Source organism: Dreissena polymorpha, chromosome 8 (assembly GCF_020536995.1).
Source record: "Dreissena polymorpha isolate Duluth1 chromosome 8, UMN_Dpol_1.0, whole genome shotgun sequence".
Lineage (NCBI taxonomy): Eukaryota > Metazoa > Mollusca > Bivalvia > Myida > Dreissenidae > Dreissena > Dreissena polymorpha.
Window position 1 is genome coordinate 97,350,103 of NC_068362.1, and position 26,155 is coordinate 97,376,257.

General features: G+C 34.5%; 1 protein-coding gene across 1 annotated transcript in view; it reads left to right on the plus strand.

The window, feature by feature from the left end:
• The first annotated feature begins 296 nt into the window (after positions 1 to 296).
• Positions 297 to 26,155, plus strand: part of LOC127841044 (kinase non-catalytic C-lobe domain-containing protein 1-like) — a 111,774-nt gene continuing 85,915 nt past the window's right edge. Inside the window, exons 1-2 of the mRNA XM_052369556.1 lie at positions 297 to 496; positions 21,885 to 21,956. The gene's annotated coding sequence lies outside the window, so the exon portion shown is untranslated. The remainder of the gene's footprint in view (positions 497 to 21,884; positions 21,957 to 26,155) is intronic.

A 26,155-nucleotide genomic window follows, 5' to 3' on the forward strand; every position in this document is an offset into this window, starting at 1 on the left:
ACCCTTTAAAAAAATAATTGTCAGAAATCTTATTCTCAAATATACAAATATTTAAAAGATAGCCATCAATTGGGCTGACATTGTTTTATATGATGTTTGTATGTGTATGAATATGAATATTTCTGTTGAACAGACTATTGTGGTTGGATTGTAAGCTTGAGTTACCCGCATTACAGCCCCTTTAGTAAACAATGCATGCAGGAGCATGCATGACCAATCACTTTGTTGAATAGATCTCGTCAATACATGGGTCATATTTAAGTAGATTCCAAAAGCTGTAAATTGTTTATCTCTGTTAAATCATGGTTTTGTGTATTAAATGTGCAATGGATTAACCTAAAACTTCAGTTAGATTACCATTGAAAAGGTTTAACTTCATTTGCATGAAATCTTAGATTTAATTAATTGTGTTTTTATTGGGAAAGGATATCAGGAATTTTAGAAGTGGAAAGTGTGAGTGCGCTAATCAAGTATTGATTTACCGAAGTCAAGTTCAGTAAGTAAAATTTATTTAAGAGGTGACAGGCTCATGTACTTGGCTCTGTGTAATTCGAGTATTGATTTCAACAGGATGTTTTCATAAAATATAGTTTTACCTGATGATTTGAAAATTATTTTAGCTTGTATGAGAGCAATTATTGTAATCAGAATTTTAATGTGTTTGTTTAAAAATAGTGTGATAGCAATTAAAATGATGTAAAGAGATATATGATAAGGTTTTACTAGGTCTTTTAAATTAATGCACATTGAGTATTAGTTAAACTGAAATTGGGCATTATAAGAATATTATACTTTATGCAGAAACATGAACATTTTACGGATATAAGGTTTAAAAAGGTAAGAAATTAAATGTATACTAATTAAAGCATGAGCTATATGATTTGTCATACAATTATTTTGACATCCAAAAGTTGAATACCTAATATACCAGATGCATTTATAGCAGGGCCATCTGTTTACGACAGAGTACAGATTTAATAACTTGATGGACAGGTTAACAATCTGACAATGCAATATGGTGTGTGTTAATTTAGTCACCTTGTCTCCACTAGCAGCGTTTACTGTGTGAATGTAAAAACATATTTAAATTATTATGCTTTTAGCTCCATTAGTTTTTCAAAGTCATATATATTTTTAGTATGTATGCATGAGAAAAAGTGTGGACATGTTTTTAGTTTTACCACACTTGGGTTTTAGCAACTCACACCACTGCATATATGAAAACCCAAAAGGTAGATCATAGCTAGTAAATTAAACAAAAAGATATAAAATTTGTGTTATACCTACAGTTATTGATCGATAGCTGAAGTATGGCTTTGAAGATCTAAGATTTAAGGCTTTTTGCAAACAGTGAAAATTTGATACTAGAATATATACCAAAGTATGATAGCTGCTTGAATCTATTATTTTGGTAACATGGAGTTATTAATTTGATTTTTCTACCTTATTATGCTCCCCAAAAAATTTTTTGGGGGATCATATAGTTGCCACTTCGTCTGTCCGTCTGTGTGTCCGTCCGTGCACAATTTTTGTCCGGGCTATTTCTCGGCAACTAATGACCGGAATTCAATGAAACTTTATGGGAAGCTTCACTACCAAGAGGAAATGTGCATATTATCAGCGGGTTCTGGTCGGATGATTTTTCACAGAGTAATGGCCCTTTGAAATTTTCCATTAACTGTACATATAGTGCAATTCTTGTCCAGGCTATTTCTCAGCAATTAATGACCGGAATTCAATTAAACTTTATGGGAAGCTTCACTACCAAGAGGAGATGTGCATATTATCAGCCGGTTCTGGTCGGATGATATTTCACAGAGTTATGGCCCTTTGAAATTTTCCATTAACTGTACATATAGTGCAATTCTTGTCCGGGCTATTTCTCAGCAACTAATGACCAGAATTCAATGAAACTTTATGGAAAGCTTCACTACCAAGAGGAGATGTGCATATTATCAGCCGGTTCTGGTCGGATGATTTTTCACAGAGTTATGGCCCTTTGAAATTTTCCATTGTACATATAGTGCAATTCTTGTCCGAGCTTTTTCTCAGCAACTTATTACGGGAATTCAATGAAACTTTATGGGAAGCTTCACTACCAAGAGGAGATGTGCATATTATCAGCCGGTTCTCGTCAGATGATTTTTCACAGAGTAATGGCCCTTTGAAATTTTCCATTGTACATATAGTGCAATTCTTGTCCGAGCTATTTCTCAGCTTTATGGGAAGCTTAACTACCTTGAAGAGATGTGCATGTTATTAGTGGGTTCTGGTTAGATTATTTATTTAGAGAGTTATGGCCCTTTGAAATTTTTAAATTGCTAAACCATCCATTGTATTATTTTGTCCAAAGTTATGCCCCTCAAGACCTTTCCTTTTATCTGAATATATAGTGCAATATTGTGACAAAAAAAAACCTTTGGGTAGCATCACCCGTCTCCGACGGTTTGTTGTTTCTTATATCTTCCATTCAAATAGGTCAACATAAAATGCTCACTACAAAACAATATTTTTGTATTGAACATGTGATGTTTAATTTTTTAATGTTTGAACTCTTTACACGCATAAAAATCTATTTTGTTGTGAAGTGCTATTTATATGGATAATACAAATTCTAATTGTAATTCTTTATAAATATGTTTAGAACTGGAAAAACAATGAAATATAACCTAAATTTGTAGATATTGACATTTTTCCAATCTTTATTTTTTTTTGTCACAGATTCCAAACATAATAAAAAGCAACTACTTAGTAATAACGCTATGGTTAAAGAAATGTGCTTGAAATACTCTTTAGTTAATCAGTAATTATCAATTAAAAATTTAAAAAGTTATCAAGCGTTTGATTTATTATTTTTTATTTATTATTATTAGATCTACCGTAAATCCACGAATATAATTACCAGAATTCATGCCCTCGTGTATAATGCGCACCCCCGAGTTTGGTGAAAATTTATCGGTAAAAATTGAAAATCTGAGTAAAATAAGCATTAAAAAAGCAGTGTCAGAAATCGGCCATTTCCGAAAAAAATTGTCAATATATTTTTGTGTTGTGAAAATAGCAAATCAATTTGGTGTTGTCAACTATCTGTTTCACAGTAATACCCCGGTATATTGATCGGCATGTGTTATAGTGCTGTTGTCATGACAGTTGCATAATAAATATAACTGTCTATTGTTTATATTACCATTGATTGTTACCGATAACACACGGGCCCCTTGCTGACATCCGGGTCAAGCAGTCATAAATTGCAAAAGAAAGAAGCAGAGACGCTGTTTTTTGTTTTCACATTTAATTCAATTTGACAATATTCAGGATGATAATAATTATAATAATAATAAAGTAATAAGAAGACAAAATGGTTACTTCCGTTTTTATAGTTGTCTAGAATTACTTTTCCAAAGTGTTACAAACTCGATACTTTAATTAAACTTAAAATACAATTAAACCGCTCGTGTTTTTCATGATCTCTTTAATTTAAATACGCTGCTGTCATTAAGGCTAGTTTGGGAGTAAAAAACAAATTAATTAGTTATCATCTTTCAATTTAATTCGGCTATCGGCATAAAGGTGTAATAGACTCTATTAGCATCATATAACTTATTATTTAATTACCACTCTTTACTTCAGATATGGTCAATATGCGGTAGAAAGATAAATAGTGGTCAGCTAAGAAATATTTATTTACGGGTATTGCCAGTTTTTTAGCTCACCTGATTGCTCTGGTGAGCTTTTGTGACCGGTCTTTGTCCGTCGTCTGTCAAAAACAAGGTCACTAGGTCAAAAAAACAAACAAACTTGTAAACACTGTAGAAGTCACATTTCATGCCCAATCTTCATGTAACTTTGTTAAAATGTTTGTCTTAATAATATGTTGGTTGAGTTCAAAAGTGGTTCCGGTCCAATGAAAAACATGGCCGCCAGTGGGCGGGGCAGTTTTCCTTATTTGGCTATATACGAACCTTGTAAACACTCTAGAAGTCACAATTTTTGCCCAATCATCATGAAAGTTGGTAAAAACATTGGTTTTATAGATATCTCAGACAAGTTTGAAAATGGTCCAGAACGGTGAAAAAACATGGCTGCCAGTGGGCGGGACATTTTTAGCTCACCTGAGCGATAGCTCGGGGTGAGCTATTGTGATCACTCAGCGTCCGTCCGTCTGTTTGTCTGTAAACAATTTGTAAACATCTTCTTCTACTAAACCATTGAGCCAATTTCAACTAAATTTCATGTGGAGCATCCCTAGGTCATGGGACAAAAGAATTGTTAAAAAAAATTTGATCACATAACCAAGATGGCCGCCATGACCATATATGGTAAAAACCTTAAAAAATCTTCTTGTCAGAAACCGCTCATCAGATTTTCAAAAAATTTCAAAGGGATGACCTTTGAAGGCTCCCCTGAAAAAGTTGTTCAAAGAAATTTGATTCGTCAAAAAACATGGCTGCAGGAGCTCGTTGAACTTTGCATGTTTATTCGTTTTTGCCTATTTTGTGAAAACTTCCAAAAATCTTCCACATTTTTTGTCTGATCCTTTCCAAATTTGCACAGTGTCTTTATATCAATGAGGACACGAACCCTACAAAAAAATGAGCATTATTGGTCCATGAAGTACAGAATTACCTCCCCTTGAATTGAGAAAATGGTGTTTATGCAATAAAGTCCAAATTTTTCATCCAATTCTATCCAAACTTGTTTATATATCAGATTAAAGAGAATAAAATTTTCTTTATAATGGTTTTTCTTTCATGAAAATCCATAAAGGATAAGTGTTATTAATCGTTGCTTAATTAATGAACAATGCGAATTATCGGTATTGATTTTTTTCCTTACATGCCGTCCCAGATATTAACCGCTTTCAGCTGTAGACTGTGCATCAATACATCGCCGTGTTATTGACCTGAAAAATTCATACGCAGTCGGCATTAACACCGGTCATCGAGACAAATTACTGATGTGAAAACAAATTGTAAACAAATCGTACATCGTAGAGGATTAAATAAACAATAACATCTGATTAAAGATTAAAGATTGCTGCCGATTTAAATCAATTTGAGTACTTTTTGCGTATATTTGATGCCGAATGGGAAGATGTGTTTAGACTTAAGTTGAGAAAAATGGCAACGAGATACTTGCCTGTTGGTAGCTAAAGAAACTTCAGCGTACAGTTTATAATAAGTGGCCATTTCCCGCTGTAGTCTACGGGGGGGTAGTGAACTGGTTGAGAAAAGTGGAAGCTTTGTGAAAAAGCGGTTTGAGAAGTTTGTAAGAAAACCCTGAATTATCAGTCTTGTGGGAAGAAGGCATTGCGTCTCCACGCAGAGGGCCCTTATCACATAAAGAATATAAGAACCATCAAGACCAACCAGGTAGGGTTTTTATTTTTTTAAACTAACACCCCGAATTTGGTCGTATTTTCTGTTGCTAAAGTTTACTGTTTAGGTTGTTTTGCATAAAAAATCGGCAAGATAGATCTAGCAAATTTGCCAATTTTTTTTTATTAATAACGTATGATTCATTGATTGTGAGCTTTTAAAACATTTTGACCTTTGAATAAAGCATAAATCAGGGAAAATAATTTTAACAGTAATTGAAGATACGATCAAATACGCCATTTTTGCTGACTGGGACAGGTCTTTTTTAGTTAAATAAAATGTTTTATTGTCCCCAACATATGAGCCCAGCAGCAAGAATTTTTTTTTTTTAAATTTTTGTAAAACAAATATGGGCAACCTACCGTAATCCAAATTCGCCGACACCTTAATTCTACGATGTTCTATTTTTATCGATTAAATGGATGATTATTGTCTTGGAATCATTTCAAAGTAATACAGCCGAGTTTAAAATTATAATTTTGTGCTATTAAACATTCATTATTTCTTAAATTATTTGCTAAATATTGCTTCATGTAACCGTTACATCGTCAAATTTGGGTCACACCAGGATACAATTATTTAGCATTCAAACAACGATTGGGATAAAAACTAGGGGAACCCATGCTGAAATTTTCAATTTTAACTGTTTAGCAGAAGCCACCATACCCAATTTTCTTAGGTGTATGTGGAGGCTTCTAGCAGCATGATTCTGTGAATATAAATGGTGACATTTGATTCTGCATTAATTAAACATGTATTATTGACTTTTTTTAAAGTATGTGTGAAAAATATAATTTGTAACCACTGTTACAGGTTTTATCTGGTTCTTCAAAAGCAACACCTGCAGTCGAGTCCATGCCAGACAGAGGGTGCATGTAAATGAATTGCCTTTTGACTAACTTTGTGTTCTTTATCAAATACATGAAGATTTTTAAATATTTGTGTATGTTGTTTTTTTAAGAAAATAGAATCACCAGAACAGGTACAGGCACCCTTTAAATGTGTTGAATCCAGGAGCTTCTGGGGGCCTGTGGCCCCCTTGTCCCCTGGACCCACCGAGGGCCCTGCGCCCCCCTGGCCCCCAGCTTTAAGTTCAGGATTTTCAAAATATCCAACTTTGACCCCTGCAAATGCTTTGCTAAAACTTTGGCTACAGTTTCTAAAATTTGGCTACACAAAATTCCATTTGGCTAAAATGTTGGCCACAGAAATTTTTGGGCAAGAGGAGCCCTGTTTGGATTGTTTTTGGGTCATCTGGGGTCAGCAACTAGGCACTAGGTCAAATAATAGAAAAACCTTGTGTAGACTATAGAGGTCACAGTTTTCATCAGATTTAATTGAAATATAGTCAGAATGTTTGTCTTGTTAAAATCTGGATTGGGATTGACTTTGGGTCATCTAGGGTCAAAAACTAGGTCAGATTAAAAAAACAAACTTTTGTAGACAGTAGAGGTCACAGTTTTCATTAAATCTGTATGAAATTTGGCCAGAATATTAATCTTGATGAAATCTTGGTTTGGATTGTATTAGGGTCATCTGGGGTCAAAAACTAGGTCAAATCATGGAAAAACTTTGTGAAGACAATAGATGTCATAGTTTTCATATGATCTTAATGAAATATGGTCAGAATGTTTATCTTGATAATATCTGATTTTGGATCGTATATGGGTCATCTGGGGTCAAAAATTAGGTCACCGGGCAAATTCTAGTAAAACCTTGTGTAGATGAAAGAGGTCACAGTTTTCATCACGTCTTAATGAAATTTTGTCAGAATGTATTAATTAATGAAATTTGGCTTTGGATTGTATATGGGTCTAATAAAATTTAAGTTCATGAAGCAAGGTTAGTCAGGTGAGCGATTCAGGGCCATCATGGCCCTCTTGTTTTCTATATGTATATAGTGAAAACATGTGAACACTCTAGAAGTCACATTTTTGGCCCAATTTTCATGAAATTTGGTCAGAACATTTGTTTCCTTGATATGAGAGTTGAGTTTGAAAATGGTTCTGGTCAGTTCAATAACATGGCTGCCGGGGGGGGGGGGGGGGGGGGGGTAAGGCAGTTTTCCTTATTTGGCTATAGAGAAACCTTGTTAACACTCTAGAAGTCACAATTTTTGCCCAATCATCATGAAAGTTGGTCAAAACATTGGTTTTATTGACATCTTGGAAGAGTTCGAAAATGGTTTAGATCGGTGAAAAAACATGGCTGCCAGTGGGCGGGGCATTTTTCTCTATATGTATATATTGAAAACATGAGAACGCTCTAGAAGTCACATTTTTGGCCCAACTTTCATGAAATTTGGTCAGAACATTTGTTTCCTTGATATGAGAGTTGAGTTCGAAAATGGTTCCGGTTAGTTCAATAACATGGCTGCCAGGGGGGGAGGGGGGCAGTTTTCCTTATTTAGCTATAGAGAAACCTTGTTAACACTTTAGAAGTCGAAATTTTTGCCCATCATCATGAAAGTTGGTCAAAACATTGGTTTAATTGATATCTCAGACGAGTTTCAAAATGGTCCAGATCGGTGAAAAAACATGGCCGCCAGTGGGTGGGGCATTTTACACTATATGTACTATATGTATATAGTGAAAACATGTGAACACTCTAGAAGTCACTTTTTTGGCCCAATTTTCATGAAATTTGGTTAGAAAATTTGTTTCTTTGATATGAGAGTTGAGTTTGAAAATGGTTCCGGTCAGTTGAATAACATGGCCGGGGGGGGGGGGGGGCAGTTTTCTTATATTTTTTTGCCCAATCATCATGAAACTTGGTGAAAAGATTGGTTTTATCCATAATTATTGCCCTTAGATTGTCCAAATTTTTCATTATATTATACAAAATCCTTGTAAACACTCTAGAGGTCACAATTTTGTTTCAGATTTTATGAATCTTGGTCATAATATTTATTTTTGTAAGCAAAGTTTGATGTTTGGTAAGGGGGGTCAACTCAAAATATAGGCCACCAGGTCAAATCTTACAAAATCAATATCACTCCATATGCCAGAGGTTTGGTTCAATAATGATGAAACTTGACCAGGATGTTTGTCTGGACAATATCTAGGTCAAGTTTGACGTTTGGTAAAGATTGGCCTCTTGGCCCTCTTGTTTTTTCATTTGCTAATCTCTTTATACGACTTGGCGTACAGTCGCTATTTTGTAGGCAGACAACAATATTAACTGTGTATTCAGAGTATACAGTGTCTGCGCATGAATGACCCAATATTATCCGATAGCTCCTCCCGTTCTCACGTTTCATTCGACAAGGTCATTTCATGTGTAAGCGAGCTCAATGTTGATTGGCCAGCTACCATGCGCACTTCAATAACAATAAGGTCCATCGATTTCTCATAATCGGGTACAGACCGGGTTTCGTTTACTGTTCGAATTGCGAACACTTTCATTAAAACAACGAGACAAATACAGAAAACCAGTCTGATATAAATGGCCGATGTTTTCAATGAAATTTTACAAGATTTTCGCATTTTCGCAAATAAGATTTTTATTGAGCCAAATTCTCAATATTTTTGCAAATAGCTCAAATGGCGAACGACAGTGCGAGCCCTGTTGCACCCCTTTGATGTAATGGTAAAGTTCAAAATGGCTGCCGCAAAGCGAATAACAACGATTAAGTTGAAAATTTGCACAGGAAAATTTTTGTTCTGCTCTAAACTCGTATATTATACGCACCCCCTACTTGAAGAAAAAATCGGCAGGTAAAAAAGTGCGTATTATATTCGTGGATTTACAGTATTTATTATTATTATTATTTGTTAGTTATAGACTCACATTAGTGCATACTCTGGAACAACCGAGAGGTTAGGCATTAGCCTTTTGAATCTAATATACCTGATTTATATCCCTGTTTCTGTTCTTATTGTATGTACAGAAATTTGGGGAAAACGTTCTTTATGCATCTCTGGAAATTATTGTCCCTTTTTAGCTTATGCATCCTGCGCAGGCTAATAATTTACAGCACTTTCCATTTTAATGGAACTTAATGTTAAAAGGAAGTCTTTTGTTGATTAATTTGAAATGCAAACAGTCTTTGGATTCAACTGAGTATGTTATTAACTTATTTCAGATTAATCATAAGTTATTCAATATATAACAAATGTGCATATTGAAATGTGGTTCAAATGCCATATGACGGTATTTACCCAACATTGTCCCACAGGCCACTGAGATTGTTCATTCAGACTGACCGTCGCTTAAATGTTTATTTTGATTGATACAGCCATCTACTGATCAATAACAAATCAATGATTAATGTCAACAATTGAACAAAGTTTTGAGTCGCAGGTCAGTCACTGTTTACATATCTTGTAGATGTAGTTCTGACTAATGTGGAATTTAATGAGGGATACAGGAATATAGCTATAAATTTACAGTTTACAACATCTATAAATTTGATGTGGTATTTACAAAGTAAGTGATTGTGTATGTTGAGAAGTGGCATAAAGCATGGTGTAGTATGGCAGGTGATTTTGTCAAATGTAAGGGATGCCTATTGTGAAAAGCTTTGTGAAGCAAAAATAAAAGTAGTTGGTTTCAAGCTCAGCATATTAGTAAACTTTTTTTTGCATTGTCATCCTATTGCATAAATTATTTTACCTATGTAGAATGAGAGATAAATCATAGCCCATTTAAATTCATTTTCAGATAGGTTTTTCCAATGTTAAGTGTAAACTAAAGGTGTCATATTGAGCTTTAGATCCTAAAGGCACAGCAACGTAGGCTAACATTAAAATCCTTTAAAGTGATATTATGGGCATCTAAAAGTTTATAGGCGTCTATCTATTGTTTATTTTTGGTGTTTTCACTTCATATACACTTATATTTGTTAATGCAGCATCAACATACTAAAACAATAACCCGGAAAGAGAAAAATAATGCATTTAAATATCAACCATACTTTCGTTTGACAACTGGTCGACATGCATATACAATGTGAACCTAAATTTAGTTTTAGTGCAGATTCGTTTATACGACACAAAGACAAAATTTTGTTTTAAGGATCATTTTGCCTTACGGGACTGGGTGGGTCAGGTAAGAAATCGAATATAAAATATATTTTTATAAACAACTGGTAGCAAGATGAGCTGCAGATAATTGGTCAGTAACCACATTTTAACTATCTCTTTTGACCTGTTAATTCTTTTCAGCTCAATTCAACAGTGAAAAATGCCCATAATAACACTTTAATGAACACCATAAAACCTTACTTTTTTGCGTTATTTAAATTTTATTTTGGTGCCATATTTAACAATTGCATGGCAATATAGATAGTTGGTGTTGGTAGGGGACAAATGAAAACAAGCAATAGTAAACTTAATTAGACTAAGGGTATCTCTGGGATATAGAAATGTCTGAGAATATAGTATGTTTACAACACTAGAATTCTGCCAACAATATGCTGAACCAGTACTTTATTGCTATATTAAAATGACAAAAATATTGCCATTAAATCAGTTAACTTACAAAACTCTACTTTTTTAAATATTTAAACATAACTACTATTGTGATTACAAGGAATGAAATAAATATAAAAATTAAGAACTGTACCTTCCCTGGTGCTCGAACCTGGGACCTCTGCAAGTAAAAGCTAGCCCTGTTCCACCACACCAAGCAAGCTTTTGATTTTAAGAAGTAGCAGTAATTTGAATGATATGTTTACAATACATTTTTTTTTAAATAAATTATCAAAAAACGTTACAAAATGCTTCATTCCTCCAATTTGGATTGATAAAAATCAATAAATGAACCTCTTGATATTTTAAACATAAGGAGTGTTTTATTTTATTTTTTTAATTATGTATACAGTATTTTTTGCATCAATGACATTTATTTTGAAAATTTTTATTTTGGCATATTGTGAAGTAGTCCCTTTAAATGCATTTAATAATGGTTTTGCTTTATGCAAATTAAATGTACACTATCAAAGTCTCCGGCTATTTGTTGACTGAAGCTTAATGGAATATTTGAGGTTATAAATTTGTATCTATGTCAAAGTTTGTATGCCATTATAGATGCAGATGTGTTCAAGAAATAATTTTGATATTTTTAGCTCACCTGTCACGAAGTGACATGGTGAGCTTATGTGACCGTGTGATGTCCGGCGTCCGTATGTGCGTGCGTGTGTCCGTCAACATTTTGTTTGTGTAGACAGTAGAGGTCACAGTTTTCATTCAATCTTTATGAAATTTGGTCAGAATGTTTATCTTGATAAAATCTGGGTTGGGAATGTATTTGGGTCATCTGGGGTCAAAAACTAGGTCACTAGGTCAAATAATAGAAAAATCTTGTGTAGACAATAGAGGTCACAGTTTTCATGCAATCTTTATGAAATTTGGTCAGAATGTTTATCTTGATGAAATCTGGGTTGGGATTGTATTTGGGTCATTTGGGGTCAAAAACTAGGTCACTAGGTCAAATAATAGAAAAACCTTGTGTAGACAATAGAGGTCACAGTTTTCATCCAATCTTTATGAAATTTGGTCAGAATGTTTATCTTGATAAATTCTGGGTTGTGATTGTATTTGGGTCATCTGGGGTCAATAACTAGGTCACTAGGTCAAATAATAGAAAAACCTTTAACAGCATAATTAATTGTTTTTCACTAAGTGTATTATAATAATTTATATATCAGATTTAAGAGAATAAAATTTTCTTTATTATGGTTTTTATTTTATGAAAATCCATAAAGGATAAGTGTTAATTAATTGTTGCTTAATTATTGAACAATGCGAATTATCAGTATTGATTTTTTTCCTGACATGCCGTCCCAGATATTAACCGCTTTCAGCTGTAGACTGTGCATCGCCGTGTTAATGACCTGAAAAATTGATACGTAGTCGGCATAAACACCGGTCATCGAGACAAATTACTGATGTGAAAACAAATCGTACAGATTAAAGATTGCTGCCGCTTTAATCAATTTGAGTACTTTTTGCGTATATTTAATGCCGAATGGGAAAGCTGCAGTGTTTAGACTTAAGTTGAGAAAAATGGCAACGAGATACTTGCCTGTTGGATATAAGGTGAAAGATCTTGAAGGTGCATAAAATAAGTGGTGCTGGGAATGGTTACATGAGAAAGACTACGCTGTAGTCTACGAGCGTGGAGTGAACTGGTTGAGAAAAGTGGAAGCTTGTGGAAAAGCGGTTTAAGAAGTTTGTAAGAAAACCCTGAATTATCTGTCTTGTGGCAAGAAGGCATTTCGTCTCCACGCAGAGGACCCTATACTATAATCACATAAGACCAACCAGGTATGGTTTTTATTTTTTTTAAACTAACATCCCGAATTTGGTCGTATTTTCTGTTGCTAAAGTTTACTGTTTAGGTTGTTTTGCATCAAAAATCGGAAAGATAGATCTAGCAAATTTGCCAATTTTTTTTTATTGATAACATATGATTCATTGATTGTGAGCTTTTAAAACATTTTGACCTTTGAATAAAGCATAAAACAGGAAAAGAATTTTAACAGTAATTGAAAATACGATCAAATACGCCATTTTTGCTGACTGGAACAGGTCTTTTTTAGTTAAATAAAATGTTTTATTGTCCCCAACATATGAGCCCAGCAGCAAGAAATGTTTTTTTTTACTTTTTGTAAAACAAATATGGGCAACCTACTGTAACCCAAATTCGACGACACCTAAATTCGATGATGTTTTATTTTTATCGATTAAATGGATGATTATTGTCTTGGAATCATTTCAAAGTAATACAGCCGCGTTTAAAATTATTATTTTGTGCTATTAAACATTTCATTATTTCTTTAATTATTTGCTAAATATTGCTTCATGTAACCGTTACATCGTCGAATTTGGGTCACACCGGGATACAATTATTTAGCATTCCATCAAAATGATTGGGATAAAAACTAGGGGAACCCATGCTGAAATTTTCACATTTAACTTTTGCAGAAGCCACCATACCCAATTTTCTTAGGTGTATGTGGAGGCTTCTGGCAGCATGATTCTGTGAATATAAATGGTGACAAACATTTGAATCTGCATTTATTAAACATGTATTATTGACTTTAAAGTATGTGTGAAAAATATAATAATTTGTAACCCATGTTACAGGTTTTACCGGGTTCTTCAAAAGCAACACCTGCAGTAGCCCATGCCAGACAGATTGTGCATGTGAATGAATTGCCTTTTGACTAACTTTTGTGTGTTCCTTATCAAATATATGAAGATTTTTGAATATATGTGTATGTTGTTTTTTTAAGAAAATAGAATCACCAGAACAGGTACAGGCACCCTTTAAATGCATCGAATCCAGGAGCTTCCGGGGGCCTCCGGCCCTCTTGTTCCCTGGACCCACTGAGGGCCCTGCGGCCCCCTGGCCCCCAGCTTTAAGTTCAGGATTTTCAAAAATATCCAACTTTGACCCCTGCGAATGCTTTGCTCAAACTTTGGCTACAGTTTCTAAAATTTGGCTACACAAACTTCCATTTGGCTAAAATGTTGGCTACAGAAATTTTTGGGCCAGGGGAACCCTGTCTGGATTGTATTTGGGTCATCTGGGGTCAGCAACTAGGCACTAGGTCAAGTAATAGAAAAACCTTGTGTATACTATATAGGTCACAGTTTTCATCAGACCTTAATGAAATATAGTCAGAAAGTTTGTTTTGTTAAAATCTGGGTTGGGATTGAAATTGGGTCATCTAAGGTCAAAAACTAGGTCAGATTAAAAAAAAACTTTTGTAGACAGTAGAGATCACAGTTTTCATTAAATCTTTATGAAATTTGGCCAGAATATTAATCTTAATGAAATCTTGGTTTGGATTGTATTAGGGTCATCTGGGGTCAAAAATAGGTCACTAGGTCAAATCATAGAAAAACTTTGTGAAGACAATAGAGGTCATAGTTTTCATATGATCTTAATGCATACATGCCATAATTTTTCAGACCAATTCCGGGACATTGAGTTAAATTGTCCGGGACTTTTGCCGATTTTCCGGGACATGTATAAAATGTAGCGATATTTATAGACATATGCGTTTTTGGTACGTTTTTTTGTTGTTTCGCATCGTTAATTGCAAAAGTGTGAAAGCCTATCCGGAATACACTTGATCTATTTACGTCAAATTAAACATTACTACTTCCGTTACTAGATACAAGCCACGTGTTTTCAGTGTAAGCGTTCTAAACATAGATGGTGACGTCACTGCGTTATTGTTATTAAGACCGATGTGTAACGCGTAGTTGTTGATACGCCTTTATTCATTTATAACATTTATATAATAAAAAATACAACAATACAGTACCGTTAGATCGTCAACTAAAATCAATTCAGTTTTTATATGCTTACTTTTTTACTCAACTACTTTGTCGGTTAAACGTGCGAACATAAACTGCTTTTAATTTTTTACTCAGCGATGTTGGACTTAAGATGTGTGAACAACTATCCTTTGCCCTTACGCAGTGGGAAATAATGACGTAGTAGATTAAAGTCAATTAACAACCACATTAAACAATGCCGCCTTTTCGGTTTGACCGCGAACGTGAGACAATCGATAGGATAACAGGACCCCTGTTAATTGATCGATTTTGACACGTAGCGTAGTCTGCCTATTCCGGTAGGCATTGTCATGGAGACGCTGCAGATATACACAGATTCGAGGTGCAATGAAGCCTAAGATAAGGTACATGTATATATGGATTTTGTAAATTCCGGGACATTTGACAGAGTTCTTCATTTCCGGGACTGTCCCGGACAATCCGGGACGTATGGCATGTATGTCTTAATGAAATATGGTCAGAATGTTTATCTTGATAACATCTGATTCTGGATCGTATATGGGTCATCTGGGGTCAAAAATTAGATCACCGGGCCAATTCTAGTCAAACCTTGTGTAGATGAAAGAGGTCACAGTTGTCATCACGGCTTAATAAAATTTTGTCAGAATGTATTAATTAATGAAATTTGGCTTGGGATTGTATATGGGTCGAATAAAATTTAAGTTCATGAAGCAAGGTTAGTCAGGTGAGCGATTCAGGGCCATCATGGCCCTCTTGTTTAATTGGGGATTGTAGATAATTTGATTATTTGAATGTAGGATTGCCATTCTAATAGTTAAAACGCCATTCAAATTTGAATTATTTTCAGAACCAAAGGATTTCCCATTTATATAATAATTTTGCTTTGTCATAAAGTCATTTGCTCACCCACCATTTCCAAATACAGTGATTTCAATGTTCAATATTACAGAGTTTGCGTAAAACAGTAAATAATTAAGATATGTTAATTAGTTATACATTCAATAATTAATTAATGAAATTTGGCTTGGGATTGTATATGGGTCTAATAAAATTTAAGTTCATGAAGCAGGGTTAGTCAGGTGAGCAATTCAGGGCCATCATGGCCCTCTTGTTAGGTTCATTTCTATGACAAAAAGAGTGCATTTTTCATATGAATTGTAAGTAATTGTATTGGCAATGCAATCATTTCTGTGGCTAGACTGAATGAGAACCCCTTGGAAGATGCCAGTTTTAATAGTTATAATGCTTCTGTATGGTTCATCTTGTTGAACTATTGAACATGCTTCCATGGTGGGTAGATATTTATCCACTGGAGTAATCATAGACAAGTTGTACCTGGTGATGTAGGAGGATACTTCTGTGGCAATTTGCTTAATTGATCTTGTCCCCGGGTCATTGTTATTATATCTTAGTTAATTGATCAATTATCAACATCAAGTTTCAACTAATATTTCTGAGTTTGTTTGCAGTTTCAGTTGCATATTGTTGTCTTCTGTCACTTATTGAAGGAAAATCCATAAAAAATGTGCAATTATAATTTTTGTTGCAAATTGATCAGATTTGTGCTTTATTATTAAAAACTGACCACTGACAAAACATAGATTTGATCTGCCTTTCTCTTTGTTCAACATTGTGTTAGTATAAACCAGCTAAAATCTAAAACAGCAAGTGATATGTTTGTGTAACACTATGTCCCCATATATTTGACCTTCGACCTTGAAGGATGACCTTGACCGTTCACCACTCAAAATGTGCAGCTCTATGAGACAATATGTACAATTTGAGACTACATGATGGCTTAACAGTAGGTTGGCTGTAGGAGTTTGACTTACTATACAAACATTGAGTATTTCACTCATGTAACAATGTTGAGCAAGGGCGTGTTATATCATTTGCATAACTGAAAGGTTTCATGTTTAGAAGCACTTATATTTTATTTAAATATATGAAGTGGTTGAAAGCGATGTTGTGAATGTGGCATGTATATGGTGTCCACACTTTCTCCACCACTAACAATAAATATGGTCAGGATCTACTTACTCTTACCACCTACCAACATAAGCAAGTAATCACTTGCTAATTGTCAATGAAATTTTTATGTGGGGGACATATTGTTTTTGCCCTGTTTGTTGATAGGTTTGTTTGTGCAAACTTTAACATAACTTTTGTAATATTGAAGCAACTTCATATTTGGCATGCATGTGTATCTCATGGAGCTGCACATTTTGAGTGGTGAAAGGTCAAGGTCATCCTTCAAGGTCAAAGATATGGGTCAAAATCGCTCATTTAATGTACACTTTTGCAATATTAAAGATAGCAACTTGATATTTGGCATGCATGTGTATCTCATGAAGCTGCACATTTTGAGTGGTGGAAGTTCAAGGTCAAGGTCATCCTTCACGGTCATGGTCATCCTTCAAGGTCAAAGATAATTAAAAAAAAAAAATTCAAAGCGGCCTTTATCATGAAGCTGCACATTTTGAGTGGTGGAAGTTCAAGGTCAAGGTCATCCTTCAAGGTCAAGGTCATCCTTCAAGGTCAAAGGTATTTTTTTGTACAAAATTTCAAAGCGGCGATCTCATGAAGCTGCACATTTTGAGTGGTGGAAGTTCAAGGTCAAGGTCATTCTTCAAGGTTATGGTCATCCTTCAAGGTCAAAGTTAAAAAAAATAAAAAAAAATCAAAGTGGCGTTTTCATGAAGCTGCACATTTTGAGTGGTGGAAGTTCAAGGTCAAGGTCATCCTTCAAGGTCAAGGTCATCCTTCAAGGTCAAAGGTAAAAAAAATAATAATCAAAGTGGCGTTCTCATGAAACTGCACATTTTGAGTGGTGGAAGTTCAAGGTCAAGGTCATTCTTCAAGGTCAAGGTCATCCTTCAAGGTCAAAGGTCATTTTTTTTTTTCAAAGCAGCGTTTTCATAAAGCTGCACATTTTGAGTGGTGGAAGTTCAAGGTCAAGGTCATCCTTCAAGGTCAAAGGTAATTTATTTTTTTTATTTCAAAGCGGCGCAATAGGGGGCCTTGTGTTTCTGACGAACACATCTCTTGTTTTTTGCAAACAGGGTTAACACAATATTTATTTTTATTATTTTATTTTTTAAATTCCGTCCAACCATTCCACCCAAGAATCCCCCCCCCCCCCCCCTAAAAAAAAGATAAAAAAAATTTTTTTTTGCATATTTTTTGCTTTTTTGGATGATAATGTAATAAATGACCACACCCCCACACTATACACCCCTCTCCACTCCACCCCTCCCTCCTTTGTGATTGAAATTGAGATAGGTCCCTACACCTTTAAAAAGAAAAATAGATGAGCGGTCTGCACCCGCAAGGATAATTAATACAGATATTAACATTTTGTTGTGTCCTCACCTTGGAACAATCACTTCACTTTCAATGTGCATATAAATGGTATTACCCCAAAATATAAATAAGTATTATAACAATGCATTTTCCCACGGGTGGTAAGCATGTGGCTATGATAATAGTAGTGAAAACTATTTTAAATTAAAAATTATCAAATTATAATGAAAAATCAACTTCTATGGAAACAAAAAAAATATCTTTAAAAAGATATACGGCGTTGATGTTGTAATGTTTGCTACCAGTGAAAGGAGACGGAATGGAGCGACCATGCATGTATTTTAATGAAGTTAGTGAGTGATAATAAGATAATATATTTTACTGTATAAACAAATAAGAAATGAAGAACAAGAAGAGGTGAAATTGTATGTTGTATTTTCAATAAGTATTGTAATGTCTAGGTTTTCATAATTGACTGAGTAATACATTAGTTTCAATAGGATAAGAAAACATATTAGCCACTGAAATACTATGAACATAATGCTGGAATGAAATAAAAGATAATGTGTTATAGTGTGTAAAGATGTTAGTAGAATGTCAACATAAAAGACTTAATATTGCAAGCATCAATAGTGATGTGAAATTTTTGCAGAAAGACAGAACTTTTTATAAAAAATGAACAAAACAAAGTACAAAGAAACATATTTACACTAATGAACGCAAATCTGAATTAGAATAAATCAAAGACAGATATTTTTCCAACACCTATATATTTCCTTAGTATCGGGGGGCTACCGCCCCCAAACCCCCGCTTTGTCGATAGTGGCTAAACAACTGCGTACCTGTAAAGTGCAATCTAGCCTGTTTTTGACGTGTTTAGTGTGACTGCGACGGCATGTAAACAATAGCTTATTTTAATTGTAGAGACATGTTATTAATGCTATAATGCTTCGTTAACTAAGGAAAAACGTTTCCATGTAATGTTTAGAGGAGTTTTTTAATCACGACAGTTTTTATTTTATTGTAATTTACATGTTATTTACAATATATTCATATTTCTGTTCAAATGATATGCATCCAATGTTTTTTTGTATTATTAGTCAATGCACAATTCGGATTTACTCATTTTTGACCTATCATTAATGAAAGTCATCTAAGGTCAAAAGTGACGTTAAACAGCTACGCCGAAAAAAGGTCCCTATCAAATATATATATATAACAAGGTATTCAACTCAAAATCACCCTAAAACAGGGTGCATTGCTTTGAACAGCCTTAACTTCATCAATTGTGCAGCGATTTCCATAAACTTGGTATTATTCAACGAAGACATGAATTTCCTTTCTGGAAATGTACATATCTTGTAATATTTTTACTAATGCTGGGTCAAATTTTAAGAAATAACACGATACACAACTTGTGTGACCTACTCGTCATCAATCAGACCAGACTGAAATCTTCACAAATCTAGAAGCAATATTATACTGAATATCATTTAGAAAAATATAAGAAATGCCAAAATCATATTTTGTATTGCTTGATCCACATGGGATTCAAACTCAGATCGTTAACATTTGTGAACTTCTATGAACATTTTCAAAACAACAGTAGTTCTCTTGGACGTAGATTCATTTCATCATGTTCATTTTATTCAAATCGATTTTTACTCCTACTATATATTTTCTAGGGTCCATGGCAAGTAACAAAAGGACACCATTTTATTATAATAAAATAAACACATTAGTGATAAACGTATGCGTTAAGCAATCATTTAATTAATCCTTATAAAAAGGTACCTATTGTTGAAAATAAAATACTATATAAGCCATTTTATATTCCCCTTTAATTGTTTTATAATAGGCAAATGGAAATTAAATTTGAACAAGCAATTTATCTTTGCTTCCTAATGAGCACTTTGTTACTTTTCACAAGTAATTGTGTGCCAGCTTTTGAATTTTAATGATCAGTTAAGTACAAGATGGAATTAAAATTGGTATGGTGTATATATATGCATTTTAAGGTGGGGATTAATTCTTTTGTGAAATTTTGTCAACCTGCCAGGTAGCCTAAATAATGCCAAAGTGTTTAAAGAACAACCTTTAGCAGTAACAGATAGTGGCGTTTTAGCGTGTGTGCTGTTCGATTTTGGAATTTAGTGTAAATTGATCATTTAAAGTTGAACTTTTCAATACCTTTTAATGAAAAGAGAAACCATTAAACATTCAACGGAAATGTACCGAAAAGGATTTGTAGAAATATTAGCCCATATGTTGACTTTGTGTGGAGTATATATTTGTTTCATATTATAAGGTAACATTAATATTTATTTAGGTAGTAAACTATGCAGTCTTATGCATTTTGCTAATTTTGTAGTACCTGTTGAAAGTTATTGTTGTCTGTTTTTATGCTCTTTATAAAAAAAATAATTTTTTAATCCCCAGTGTAGATTTTTCAAAGTTGGTACATCCACACTTTTTTGTATTTCAGTCGATAACTCAACCATTTTTTTATTGTCACCAAACTTTCAGAAATTTTGTATTGCCATGAAATGGAGGACAAGTTTCAATCGCTTCAATGACTAGCCCTATATCACGTGGTACTTTGCCGTTATGGCCTTCAATTAAAAAAAAAATGAATTTTTTATGATTTCTATTTTCATACTGGAGCATTTTTTATGAAGGCCATTCATATCACACCTGTGTCTGTGTAGTTATTGCCCATGAATTTCTCAAAATAGGGCTATGCAATCATTTATGCTCTATTACTCAACCAGTTTTCAGAGCATTTTTCACAAAACTTCTTGAAAATGTTTTTTAGCATATAGCACTGTCTGTCTGTAGAAGTGTCTGGATATCCATCCCAAATAACCTGTTTCCGCCATAACTGCAATATATTGATGGATTTTAAAATGAGTTAGCACACAATGAAAGCCACCGTAAGACTACATTATCTAGAGTAACACCCGCCAGGCACTTTGGGAGTTAATGCCCTTGAGTTTTACACAATTAGGGCTTCAGGATTACTTCTTTTACTTAACCAGCTTTCATTTTTGCTATATATTGAGGGATATATTTACACTTTGCACAAATATAACCAACATAAGACAACAACACCCATATCCCTACCTCAAAGGTGAGGGTCATACATAGACTGAAGAACAGCATGTCTGTTACATGTCAGTCATCATGCAATTTTAAAATGATGTACCTTAACCAATTTATGCCTAGTTGACTCTCCCATCAATCTAAATTGGATCAATTTATTTCCAAAATTAGGGATGTCTAGTATACTTATTTCTATATTTAGAATATTTCTGACAGAAATTCCTTAAAGCAAACAGCGCAGACCCTGATGAGATGCTGCATCATGCGGCGTTGCATCTGGGTCTACGCTGTTTGCCAAGGCCTTTTTGTTAGACGCTAGGCATTAATGGGTTAAAAGACCGAGGAGACTGAGGTTTTGAGTTTTTCACCAATCTTATTACCTAAAGGGTCAAGGTCACACTTAGACATCAAAAGTATAAACCCTGGCAATAAACTGCTGTTCTTGACATTAGTGGACTTTCGTGACAAAAGTTGAATGTGACCCAAAATCAGTGCCCTATGGACACAAGTATTCTCTTGATCATGAATTGGCACATCACAATTGAAATTGGACAAGATTGGGTTTTGTGTCTGGGGTATTTAGAACACCTTCATTTTACAAATAACCATGATATTTTATACATGCATAGTAAGAATTGTACTGATAATCTGTAATTCTGTAGTTATTTCATTGATACACATGTACATGTTTAAGACTAAAACTGTTTTTGCTGGTTAATTCAGTTAGAAAATATCTTTTCTGTCTGTATTCATGGCACATTTGTAGCATTGTTACATTTTAAAGAATGTTTAAAGACATACAGACATACCTTTTTTTACTTTTCAGGATCAGATATCAGATGACAAGGGAGTGAGGAGACGCCATGACTTTCAAATAGGTGACCCTGCAATTTAAATGGTAATACAATGTTAATACTTTATCAATCAGATTTTCTGGAAAGGGGCATACTGGTTGTAAACACAGCATCGCAACAAAATAGCTGTCAAATGCTGAAGAGTTTTACCTGATATTCACATCAATTTTGAGAAAATTTAGATCAGATATCAGATGACAAGGGAGTGAGGAGACGCCATGACTTTCAAATAGGTGACCCTGCAATTTAAATGGTAATACAATGTTAATACTTTATCAATCAGATTTTCTGGAAAGGGGCATACTGGTTGTAAACACAGCATCGCAACAAAATAGCTGTCAAATGCTGAAGAGTTTTACCTGATATTCACATCAATTTTGAGAAAATTTAGAGATCATAAACATAAACATTTTTATAAAGTGCATTTTGAAATTTGCGTAAAGCACATGTTGCTATTTTTATGTCCAAGCATCGGCCATAATAACAATCGATTTCAGTTTCCTTATAAATCCTGGAAGGGTTTCTGGTATTTTACAAAGGTTAAACAAAGATTGATATAATAATGCTGATTGAAAAAATAAAATTTAACTTTTTCAAGGAAAAACAACCTTTATTGTTTTTAGCATTTTTCTATGGACTTATATCAAAATATTATATTCACCTTTGTTTATTTATCATGAATTATGGAAGCATAACTCATTGAATAGTGGATACACTCAGTGCTTTTATTACGTTTTCTATTGATTGTATTGATAGGATGAGTTCGGTTCATTCTTATATCTTAAATAGGAGTCGTCATTGATGGTTTGATGTCTGTTTTACATGAATAAGTGATGAAAACATCTGCTTGACATGAAATAAAGTGATAAAGTTATCATTTAAAAGTAATTTACTATGCTTTTACAAGACAAATTATGTAAAACAGGTATCCATTTGTAAGAACATTAATTTTGTTTTTTCTTTGGCATAATAATGCAATCATGTGAACAAAATGAATGTTTAAAACAGGTGTCTCATTAGTCTTATAATAAAAGGTTTATGCAGATCACTTTTTTGCAAACTTGAGTGTTTATTTTTATGTTAGGCTGTCTGGCTAGTGCAGTGGTTAGTACACTGGCTTCTCACCTAGGCGACGCAGCTCAATTCCCGTTCCCAGCAGCGTATGAGTTTGGTTAGACTGTTTACAGCCCTGCATTATCATTTTTATAGAGATAACTCTCCCCTACTTCTTGTACTGTACTTATACTAAACAGACTTACGTTTTCTTATCTGCTTAAAATGCAGCATTTTAAAAGGATAATTCAGCCAGAAGAGAAAAGGAGCTTTGATATTGTATTGCAATACATCTCAAGAAGTAATTGTGAAATTAGAAAAGAAAAGAAAATTATCATTATGTTGATAGACTAGAGTTTGGTTGGTGGACACCATACTGGACAGGTGGGTTTTCATGCCCTCACTACACAAGTCCACACCAAAATAGAAAAATCTTTTAACAACAAAATAGCTGGAAATTGCAGCTAATACAAAATTCGTCCCAACTTTCATGAGACTACTAAGTTGATTAGGAAGGAGTGCAGGTGCACAATCCGTGTCCACACATTATTAGTGTAGCCTCTGGCTCGGAAAGGACCTCATAAACTTCTTAATAACAAAAACACTATTTTCATGTTCAAAATTCCTGTCACAATGTCTCAATTATAATGAAACTTTAATTTTCAACAATTTGAAGATTCTTTGTGAAAATTATCAAAATATATATGACAGCATCTGCATGAAGTTTAAAGACTCTTCGTAGATTATCATTGCTCAGTTAAGGCCCAGTCTCACTATGATGCCGGGCTCTACTGGGATGAACCGGGGATGACCGAGATGAACCAGGGACAACAGGGGCTCCACCGGGAAAGTTAAAATGTTTAATACCTCTAGGACCAGGAAGGACCGGGAACAACCGGGGAAGCACCAGGACGGCACCGTAGCTCCACTGGGGCCCATACAGACCCTGACAGAGCTATGGCAACACCCCGGTTGTCGACGGTGGTGCCCAGGTGGAGCCCCGGTGAATGCCTGAAGAGTCCCGGTATAGCTATGGTACATCGGTAAATTGGCGCTCTGCCAGGACGCCACCGGCATTCACCGGGGCTCCGTGGGGGCATTACCGGAGACAACCAGGGTTAAACTGGGGCGTTGCCATAGCTCTGCTGGCGTCTGATGCTGGTATAGCCCTGTTGAGTGCCAGCAAAGTTATGGTATACCGGGGCTCTGCTGGGACAATGCCGGCTTTCATCAGGGGCTCCATCAGGGCATTACCAGAGGCAACCGGGACTCTGCCAAGGCTTCACCAGGATAAACCGTAGCTAGTCCGGGGTTGACAGGGACTCTGCTGGGTTGTTGACCGGCTTCAACTGGGGCGGCATGGGGAAATAGTGTGATTGCGTTAAAAAATTTCTAAGAATCATCTCGGTTCTTGCCGGTCAACCGGCATTAGCAAACCGGGATGGACTGGGGCTCTACTGGCAATAGTGAGACTTTGGCTTAAGCAATTCACAAGTTTTGGAATTCATTTGTTTTGAGAGCCCTGACTTTTCCAAAATGAAGGGCAACCCTAGTGCCTTGTACCTCAATAATCACACATTTTTACACCCAACATAAAAATAGGTGTGTAATGCAAAATGTGTCAAGTAATAAATATGCCATATGTGGCTGGTGTAGCTACAGAGTAATAAATATGCCATATGTGGCTGGTGTAGCTACAGAGTAATAAATATGCCATACGTGGCTGGTGTAGCTACAGGTCAGTCTGTGCATCCATGCAATCTCTTGTGTTCTAATCTATCAGCCAATTAGAACATGAAATATTGAGTGACTTTATAGGGGACAGTGTAGCTCCTTACCAGATTGCGCAATGCCTGTCATCTCTTTATGGACACAAACTGAAAACATTTTTATAAACTGATATAAATGTTTGTTGTTGTTTTTTTAAGTCTGAATTTAATTAACAAAGCAAAAAAATGTTTGTTTTTTAGAATTATATTTTAAAGAAATCTAAACTTTGCTGTAAAACTTATTCCACTGCCTATGAATCAAACAAATATAACCTTGGAAACCCAGTCAAATGTAATGTGTCTATCAAATAGAAAGTTCATGAAGTGCAAGTATACAAATATTGTTTATTAATAGTAGGTATAATTAAATGTTCATGTGGTGCATGTTTCAACATTTTAAATAAATCATTAAATAATTTATTTGCCTTCAATTAATTATATTCTGCAAGTTCATGGGTTTACTGCATAACTTTTGTAATGTTTGCTAGCAAGAATGGGCCCTTCTCTCATTGAAATATCATTTTAATGAAAAGGTATCAATGAATGTAATAATTATGACAGTTAATATACTTGTTGATGACAAGAGTGCCATATTTATGTATATTTGTCAATGGGTACAGCTTACATCAAGTGTGAACATGCTCTTCCCTTACATATACAGTAGATCCACATTATGTTTTATTATGCAGTGTTACATTACTGTCATTTATTGCAAAATTATGTATTGTGGTTTATTTATTGGTTCTCTAACATACAAACTTGATTACAGAGATTGCATTTGAAATTTGAAGAGCTTTTTACCATATCTTATTTCTGAAACTTTATTGCTCCATGTAACTTCTAAATATAATTAAAAATAACAGACTGACGACTCAGAAAATCTTAATCCTTTTATTAAAATGAATATACGATTTGTGTTATCATGAGTAATTGTTTGGGTTTTACACATTTGTTCAAATTTGTTCTCTTGATATTAGTAATATACTGCAGGTATAACTTGAGGACAGCTGGCCTATCACATGATGCTAAGAAATTTAGTCTCTGATCTCCTCTCTGATCCTCTCTCCAGCTCTATTTATTGATAATATAGATGTTTTTGAATGGTCAATGGCCTATTTTCAGTGTATAAAGAATGTCATCCAGCACAGGTAACAATCAATCACAATTAATATTACATTATTTGGTGACAATTTTTGTTGTGACATTTGAATTATAGATTTTCATGCTTGGATATTGCTTATATTATGAAGGTATTTCCAATTCTGGAAAAGTCAGGAAGACATTTTTCCTTATCTGCGCTATGTCTGATTTAAAACATCCATATAACATGCACTGGCATTATTGGTTCATACTGATACATCATTTCCTTGTATTTCATTGTACCACAAGTCAGGCACAAATCAGCTGTTAGAAGTCTTAAT